The 9,368-nt window shown below is 49.6% G+C and overlaps 1 protein-coding gene across 2 annotated transcripts in view; it reads right to left on the bottom strand.

The window, feature by feature from the left end:
• WWOX (WW domain containing oxidoreductase) overlaps positions 1-9,368 on the bottom strand; it is a 915,505-nt gene that overhangs the window by 485,466 nt on the left and 420,671 nt on the right. The window lies entirely within an intron of this gene.

The raw sequence follows: 9,368 nt of genomic DNA, 5'->3' as shown, positions 1-9,368 counted from the left end.
CTGTAACAGCAGTCAAATATATCAACAGCGGGGGCACGCCATTCCAAAACTTCAGTATTTCCACATGTATCTGTAACAAAACACTTGGTCTATGGGGAGCCGGCTCTCAGCAATTTACGGCGCTCCTATCCCTTGGGCACTAGTATTGTACAGTAAAGCTCCTGAAGACTCAAAAGAGTAAATCTTTCATTGTAGAGATGTTCTTCAAAATTAAAAAAAAAGAAGTCTGAGGTCTAGAAGAACACGGCTGGATCCCCAACCCATGTCTGGGTGGGGGCACTGTAGGAAGATGGAACACAGGGGAAGTCGCCACGGGGAGCTGTCCTGGTCTCAGGGTGGGGTGTGTGCATGCCACTTTGGGCCCCCCTAGAGGGTCAGACTACTACTAAAAGGACAAACGGCCCTTTGGTCTGCAATGCTGGAACTGATCTCTGCAATGAGAAACCCGAAGAAACTTAAATAAACTCCACAGGACCGCCCCTCCCCTGCTCTCCGAGCTGACCCACGGGCGAGTGGAGAGTGACACGGGGCCCAAGCCCTCCTGACGCTCCTGGGGGCGAGGTCCAGGTGGCGGCATGCGCCCCAGGAGCTGCTGAGCTCCCTTTATAAATCATGCATGGAGTAGAGAAGGAAAGGAGACCCGCCAGCTCCACTCTGCACTTTACAGCAGAGCATAAAAGCGCGCGGGAGGCAGCAGAAGCTGCTTTCTTGAGACGCGGCCTCACGGTGATCCATTTATGAAAAGCAGGGGCCTTTGTAGTGGTATCACTCGAGCCAGAGGCCTGTCTGCGTGCCTGTCGGAACGCTGCACAGCGAAAGGTTGGGCGCTGGTGTCACGGCATGTGTTCCGGAGAACACAGGAAGGCCCTAACCGAAGTCCTGGGCTCGTGGTTCTGTTTTGAAGGCGGGCGACACGCAGAGCCGCTGGCTGGCAGTTAGCGAGGGTGGGGACTAGTCCGCGGGAGGCACAGAAGCTCTGCACACCTCAGTGTCTTCACTATAAAACGAGGATAACAAACACTGGATCTCTCCTCCACATGGCCCTTTCTTTCCCTTACACTCTGCAGGGGTTGAGGAGGGGTGGGCGGTGATTAGGCCAAAAATACAGCCAAGTGAGTAAGTGGTGATCTTAGTTCATCTGAGCTGCTGTAACAAAAGAGCACAGGCTGGGTGGTTTACAAGCAACAGCAACGCCTTCTTCACCATTCAGGAGGCTGGAGGTCAGCGCACAAGGTGCACAGACGGCAGATACTAATGAGGCTTATGGCTGGCACCTTCTCACTGCCTCCTCTCACAGTGGAAGGGGCTGGGAGCTCTCTGGGGCATTTATTAAAAGGCCACCAACCCCATTTGAGAGAGCGCCACTGCATGAAGCAAGCACCTCTCAGAGGCCCCATCTCCTAGTACCATCATCTTTGGAGACTAGGATTTCAAAACACGAACCGGAGGGGTAACATGCACTCTGACCACAGCAGCAGGGAAAGAGAGGGTCTTTCAGGGCGTATGCTGGGGGCATGACAGAGCTTATAGCAACACCTCCCTTACTTCTTCCTCCCTTTCTTGACCTCCTCTGATATACTCCCACCAAAAACCAGAAGACAGACAACCACAACAGAAACCCCACCTGCAGCATCAACTATGGAAGAATCCAAAGGAAAGGCCTCATGGCGAGAGGCAGCCAACCGGCTCAGTGACGACCGCTAACACTCAGAGCACGCTCACCTACCAGGCGCCAGGTACTCCACCAAGGGCTTTACGGAATCATATCGTTTATTCCTCACTTCTCTCCAAAAAGTCCCCTTCCTTCCAAATAGAAGATGTAGCTATTAACCCCAGTAAGATGATACAGAGAAGAAAATACAGCTTGGAAAGATAAAGTAACTGTGTGGCTTGCTGAAAGGAAAGACCTAGCTGAGCCTTTAAAGAAGCAGCAGAGGTTTATTAGGTAAAGCAGGAGGCGAGGACTACGCCAGGTGGTCAGCAGCATGTACAAAGGCCCCGCGGCAAGCTGCATGTGTGCTGGGGTGTGCGCGGGCAGGGCAGAGTCGGGGGAGAGTGGGCTGCAGAGGCTGTCAGGTCCTCGCAGCGCCAGGTGAGGATTTCCGATCCCACCCCAAGGGAAACAGGCAGCCAGACGAGGGGATTAAGCAGGAGAGCGGGGAACAGGGTGGTGGGGAGGCTGGATTTCTGTTCCAGAGCGATGACAGCAGCTTCTGCCTGAGAAAGGGGTTTCAAGAAAAACAAGAGGGCAAGAGAACGTGCCAGCTGGAAACCTGACTGACAGCACAACGCGGATCTTAACGGCACCAACTCTCAGATTCAAAATTGAGCCTAGGCAGTGACCGAGCCTACTTCCTGCAGGGAGGCCGGATCTCACTGGTGTTTTCTGAACCCCATCTCTTGTACATTAAAAAAAAAAATACCCAAGTGAAAAAGTCTTCCTGTTTTAAGAGAATCTTTTAAACGCTGTAAGGACTCCAAAGGGAAAAGTCCAACATGGGAAAGCAAGCACTGGTGCCCTTAGAAAAGCTTTAATTTTAACTCTGCGAAATCGACTTACATTCACATTCTGAAATATGTATGCACGATAAAACACTGCAGTTATGGTCTATTGGGTTAAAAACCCACTTTTTGGAATGGGTTCAAGGAATACTTATACAAAAGACCTCAGAATGGAAAGTAATTCTGCAGATAAAATAGAATGGGAACATCCCTAAATATGCCCCTTGCAAGATAAATGCTCAGTGAGGAGGGGGTCTGGAAGCAACACTAACTGGGGGTTGGAAACAGCCAGACTCTTAATCCCTCATGGAACTTGCTGGAAGGGAAGGGCCTGGCTAGCGCTCAGCAGCAATATTCATGTTTTTCCAAGGGTCTTTCTACTCCCTTTCACAATTCAGCTGAAACCAAGAAATTAACCCCCAATTTAAGACTGAAATTCCATTCTAGCAAGCTACCCACAAAGTGTGGGGTGACCGCGGGGTTTATTTTGCAAAGTTGCAGACAAAGACAGCTAAAAAAAAAAAGAAAAAAGAAAGCCTAGAATAAATCCACCAACAAGCATTGCTGTGCTACTTCTGTGTAATTATCCTTGCATGGGGAAGCATACAAAACAGCAAGAGAATACGGATCTCATCCTTAGGAGGTGCCAGCTCTGATAGGAGGGTGCTTCTTAGCCCCAAGGGTGTGTCAGAATCACTGTGGGAGCTGGACAGATGTACAGATGCCGACACCCACGCTGGTACCCAACTCCTGTACCAAGTGTCCATGGCAGACCTGGGAATCTCCCTTTTAAACAGACAGAAGGGCTTCTGGTGGGGGCAGGGCTTCAGGACCACGAACTGAAGAGGAAACATTAGGCCCGGGGAATCTGGCCAGGGGAAGAGGCCCTGGTGCTCACCCTGCCTTGCCTTCTGCCCAGAGAAACCCCTCAGGTGGCTGCTGAGCATCCCGCCCCTCACCTTGACCTCTCTGATATAGGGCGCTGGTCCTTGTGTGAATTTCATTCTGCTGCAGGAAGAGCCTTCAGAAAGCTGGTGTGTCCTGTCCCAGGCACCCTTGAAGGGAGCCCACAGGGCCCTCGGAATCCCTCTCCTGTGGTGAGGAAGGGCACCATGGAGGGGCACAGAGAACGGAGCCCAGAGCTGCGATCCTGGGGACCCTGGTCTAGGGATGGGATGGCGGAAGAGCGCGTAACACTGAGTCGTCAGAGGCTGCATCAGCAGGACGTGTGAGGTTCTCCAGCAGCGCTCAGGAGTGGGACCCGGGGCTTCTCAGATCCACTCAGGGTCTGCCACGTGTGACTGGCAACAAGTCAGAATGGGTGCTGTGTGTGTGGCGAGAACTCTCCTAGAATGGCAGCGAGGATGCTTTCATCCAGAGCAGGCTCTTGTTCCAGCGACGGGGGGAGAACTCTGGACTGGGCCAGCCACCAGGTGGGCTTTGCACGGGGCTGTGATGTTCTCAATTTCTGGATTCAGGGGGTGGAAATGGCTCGGCGCACAAGCCCAGAGGTGGGCACCATCCTCCATAACCACACCAGCATTCACCGCGGAGTTCATGTGTTCCTGCTTCTTAGGGCAAAGGAATCGAAGACAGAAACGGCACACGGAGTAATAGTTTCTCGTTCGCCATTGTGTCTTTCTGCAATAAATAATTTCCAGTCAGGGTGCTGGAGAATTTCAAATGATAGACATATTATGTTCATGAAAGACAACTTTAAGAGAAATCTTTCTGCAATAAAAGTGAGGGCTCCCCCCTCCCTCTTCTTGGCATCCCGGCTTGCCATAGAAATGAGTGATTTTCTGAATTTCTGCCAAGTTAGATGGTTCAGCATGCTATTAGATTAAGTCTGTTTATACAGAAACAGCCAAAAATAGGAAACACACAGAAGCTATTAAAGATATTGTCCTGTGAGGGAAAAGATTTGAATGGTTTTTCTTACTGCAAGTGGGAAATAAGATACGAGTCAGTATTAATGTGATAAAGAAGTTAATGCCTTCTAAAGCAAACCATTGGTTTCTTCATCTTGTTTCAGAGGTGACAATAAAAGGAACATACAGACAATTATTTCAGGTTGGGTGAGCATGGGAGGAAGCGAGGACTCTGCATGGCCCGATCGAGTCTGACAGTGAGAAATACATCGCTTTTAGGGGGGAAAAATCCTGGGGCATCCAGGGAGTTTTTAAAGGGAAAGACGATTCTTGGACAAGGGATGGGGGGGCGGAAGTGGTGGTGGTGTGGAGGGGGAATTCAATAAATACATAAATAAAACAAGGATTCAGATATTCACAAGTGAAATTACAATTTCACTTCTGCCCTTGAGTTGCTCCATAAATGAATGGAAATCATATGACCTCTTGGGTCAATGCGATTCAAGACGGAGGCCTTATATTGAGTTCTGCCTGAGAGGGGCTGCAGATTCCTCCTTTCCTCATCTATAAAGTGAATGGTGTGACCTATACCTTGAAGGGACCTCGTTTCTGCTCAGTGAGCCAGGAGGCGACTCCTCCTAGCCACACGCTGGTCACATGAGCTGCTCCTGACCATGTTTTGGGACGGACAACACGTGGCTCTAAGTGCAAGTGTGTCTATAATTCTTGCACGGAATTTGGCACTGTAATTTTCCTCTTAGCACAGAGGTGAAAATCATGAAGAAGTGGGACCTTCTTACACAATGTGCATTTGCTCTGGGCCTGTCATCGTCTTGGCGGCCTTCTGTGGCCTGGTTAGGAACTGGAACTCGCTGTGCAGCAGAATGCCAAAGACAGGTGAGGTCTCCGCTGCCCTGAATGCGTTCCTTTTCCACCGCTGTGGGACAAGTTCCCACAAACTCACCGGCTGAAAACATCAGGACGCTTTGTATCATACACTTCCAATAGGTCAGCAGTGTGGGCGTGGCTTGCTGAGCTGGGTTCACAACTTCAGGGTCTCACTAGGCTCAAATTCAGGGATCAGTTGGCCTGTGAATCTCATCAGAGACTTTGCTGGGAAAGTTCGACCCTCTCAGCCTGTTGGCAGAATTCATTTCCTTGAGGTTGCAGGACTGATGTCCACATTTTGCCAGTTACTTCGGGCCACTCAGATCCTAGAAGTCACCAGCCTCTCACAACGTGGTAGCTTATGTCTTTAAAACCATCAGTGGAGAGTCTCTCTGACTTGAGTCTTTTAATTCATTACTGACCTGGGGATTTTTGCATAAACACACACTTGTGGCCGGCGATTTTTATTTTGGGTAGCCAAAAATTAATTCTGTTACTTCACAAACACTTGGCGGGTTATTATATCCAACAGTTACACCTGGCACAACCGTAAAGTCTTCTAAGTTTTGTGGAATGTTGCCTTCCATCTACTCTTCTGCAGACGCAAGGGAGCATTCTCTAGCACTGTGAGTTTCACTTCCACTTCCTGTATCAGAACCAATCACTAAAGTTTTTCTGTCGTTTTGATGGCCTAATATTCATGTCTGAATCAGAACTACATTCTGAAGAACCATCATCTGCTGACATGCCAATATACATGTCACTAGGACAATCAGAGCAAGTGCCTGCCTAAAATTCCTGAAAAATTCTTCTTCGCTCAAAGTTTCGTGATGCGCCATTTTTGAAATTTTTACATTTATATACACATGAGGTTGGAACGAAAACCTAACAGAGCAGAATATGAATAATGACCACCTTAGGCTGTATAGTGAACCCTTGAACGATTTTAAGCTCTAACAACTTTGCACGGCGATGTTAACTGTATCATTCTCTAAAAATGTATTGATACATCTCCAGTCAATACTGTGTTAGCAGCTTTAACCCAACTCAGGCCCCCATCTCCCTGATATGTCGACTTAACATCAGCTCATCTGGGACCTCACTTATGTCATCAAAGCCTCTTTACTCTGCCATGTAGTGAAGACTAATCCAGGAAGCCACGCTCCTTAGGCATTTCTACTTCCCACTGGTTACAAGCAGGTCGCAGGCTCTCAGTCACACCATGGCATGGACAGAGCAGATGGGGACTCACTGGGCCCACCTCTGAACCCCCTGCCAACGAGAGCAGGACAAGAGAAGTTCACTTCTGAAGGAAAAGGAAGAACTACTTCATTTATGAGCCTGAGCTTAGGCTCTCCATGCAGGCCGAGGGGGGAGAGAACACCGTATTTCTTCCAAGTAATCTTGTGCTTCCAAGAACTACCTGCTGCCCAGATATTATGAAATGAAAATACAGGTGCCCTTAAAATGTGCAGATGAGCATCAGCAGCAGATATTCGGTTAGTGTAAGCCCTCCTTCAGTTGGGGCAACAATGAACTTGGACCTCCAGGCGCACAAAGCATCCAGAAAAAGCCAAGGCAGGCCAGAGTGCAGACCCATGCCAACTTGTCCACGAGGCCGGAACAGCACAAGGTTCAGGGAGGACGACGCCAGGCCAGATGCCGCCTGCCAGCCAATGAAAGGTCAGGTCTGAGGCCGCCAGACCAGAGAAAAACAGGAAACGTGCGCGAGAGCAGAGGAAGCCCAGCTGGCAGGGAAAAAGCACAGGGCTGCGAAGCGGAGGGAGAAACCAGTCAAGGAGAGACGCGTCGGGGATGCGGCTGAGGGAGACACGGAGCACCCTTCACACGAGGCAGGGCTGGGCGGTGGGGAGGAGGCGCGGGTGGGGCGGCCGGCCGACGTAGCCATCAGTTAGCCGGAGAGCTCGGTTACACAACGCTGCGCCAGTCAAAGCAAATCCCACTGAGCTTGGCAGCCCCATTCCGGCCATTAACTTCGGTGTTCTTTCGGAGCCCTGGCACTCTCACAGGTGTGAGGTAAAACCATCTGGTGTCTCTGGTCTCCCCTGCCTATTAAAGCCCACCATCTTCAAAGAGGGATTGTGGGCCACGCTGGGGGTGGGAGGAGAGGCAGGTGGAAGAGGCTTACGGACTGCACGTTTTATCTTCACCAGAAGGAGCCTGTGAACACTGAGATGGGAAAAAAACAACCTGGTGAGATGCTTTAATATAAACACAGAAACACAGTCTGGGCCAAGAAATTGCTCAAAAAAAGCAAAATTCCAACCCAATAAATCCAGTGCAGAGTGACCCAGAACGTGACCAAAGAAAGAAGAAATAAACTGAGGAGGAAATCCAGATCCAAAAATATGTCCTTATAGTCATGATGTTTATAAATCTGACATATTTACAAGGAGAGCTCACTACAGATTATTTCTATGCAAATATGCATTTTGCCAACCCAAGAGTGTGCAAAAAAAAAAAAAAGGCCCTAAGTATATTTCTTGAAATCAATTCTCATGCAGTCAAAGTGCCTCAGGAAGAAGGGAGAACATGGATAAATATTAAAATGCTGGGCCAAGTTGAAACTTGACAAAGGATAACAACCCCGGATACAGGTGGCAGGGGACGAGACTGCTCCACACTGTCCGGTAGCTGGTGTCCAGTCTGGGTGGGATGTTTGGCCAAGGGGTCTCTGCATGGTACTTTGGCACGGTATGCAAGCCTGGTGGCGTCTGTACCGTGTTTCTGTAACCTCCTTACTTAGTCCACACTCTTCCAGAAATGGTGGAAATGCCAGTATTCAAATAAAAGTACAAACCTAAAACTTATGACAATGACTTTATAACTAGCATCACATGAGAGTCTCCAAACTCAGAACATGATCCCTATTTCTGAATTTATCAGCGTTTATCGCATTTCAGCAAAATTAGGGTGGATACTATTTACAACACTCAGTCCATAGCCAGGGATTATTAAACATGTTTAGCCTGATTAGGCTAAGCGTTACAAGAGCTATGGAAGAGAAAAAGCTAAGATGGTGTTTGTTGTTGTCCAGTCACTACGTCGTGTCCGACTCTTCTGTGACCCCGTGGACTGTAGCCCACCAGGCTCCACTTCCATGGGATTCTCCAGGGAACAGTACTGGAGTGGGTTGCCGTTTCCTTCTCCAGGGAATCTTCCTAACCCAGGGAGCAAACTTGAGTCTCCTGCATTGGCAGACATTGTTTCCCACTGAGCTACCAGGGAAGCCCAAGAATGCATTTAGGAGACAAATATGGCAGTATTTCTGAGGTGTACATAACGTGCTTCAAGCCTGCTGTCGGGACCCCAACCCTGCCTGGACTAAGGTGGAGTGGGACCCTCCATCTGTCACGCACTCCATGCCCTCTGGCCCGAAGACCCACCTGCTTCCCTGAAGTCAGGACGTTTGCACTGATAGGCACCCTGTCAGCTCCCAGGCACAGCTTTAGGGACAACGTGGAAGGAAGCCCAGCAGGACACAAAGACATCACTAGGGTGGTTCCACGCTAGTCCCAAGGGCCTGCCACCTGCACCCCAGCCAGGGTACAGGGTGCAGGCTCCAGGATGGAAGGCAGCAATCTAGACCCTAAAAAAACAGTGTGTTAAAGATAACAACCATGATTTCACTAATAGCAAAACAAGCCCACGCGTAAAGAAACCACCTCTTCTGCGCCATTCCCGCTGCTTCGTGTGTCCACCCACAGTGACAAAGCTGGAGAAAGACTCTGTGAAACCCAAAGGGCTCTGAACACAGAACGCTCAACAACCATTTGGTAGTGAAAGCTGTTGAGAGCAGACTCAAGTCATTATTCTGTGAACATCTTTTCACTGTGATGCAGAGAAAGGCAGGCGTTAAATTACAAGTTGCTGCCCCCTGGGCTACAGACCCCGACAGTAACGACTGTGCACCTTGTGGGCACGTGGTCTCTGACCGCTCAGCTGTGCCACTGTAGCTGAAAGCAGCCCTGGGCTTTCTAAGCACGTGGGCATAGCTGTGCCCCAGTAAAACTTTGTTTACAAAACAATCCTCAGACCCAGTTCGGACTTTGGCTCTAAGTCTGCCGCCCTGAGTAGTACACAGAA

Source organism: Ovis aries, chromosome 14 (genome assembly GCF_016772045.2).
Source record: "Ovis aries strain OAR_USU_Benz2616 breed Rambouillet chromosome 14, ARS-UI_Ramb_v3.0, whole genome shotgun sequence".
NCBI lineage: Eukaryota > Metazoa > Chordata > Mammalia > Artiodactyla > Bovidae > Ovis > Ovis aries.
Note: the sequence above shows the minus strand (reverse complement) of the source record. Positions and strands in the feature narration are given on the sequence as shown.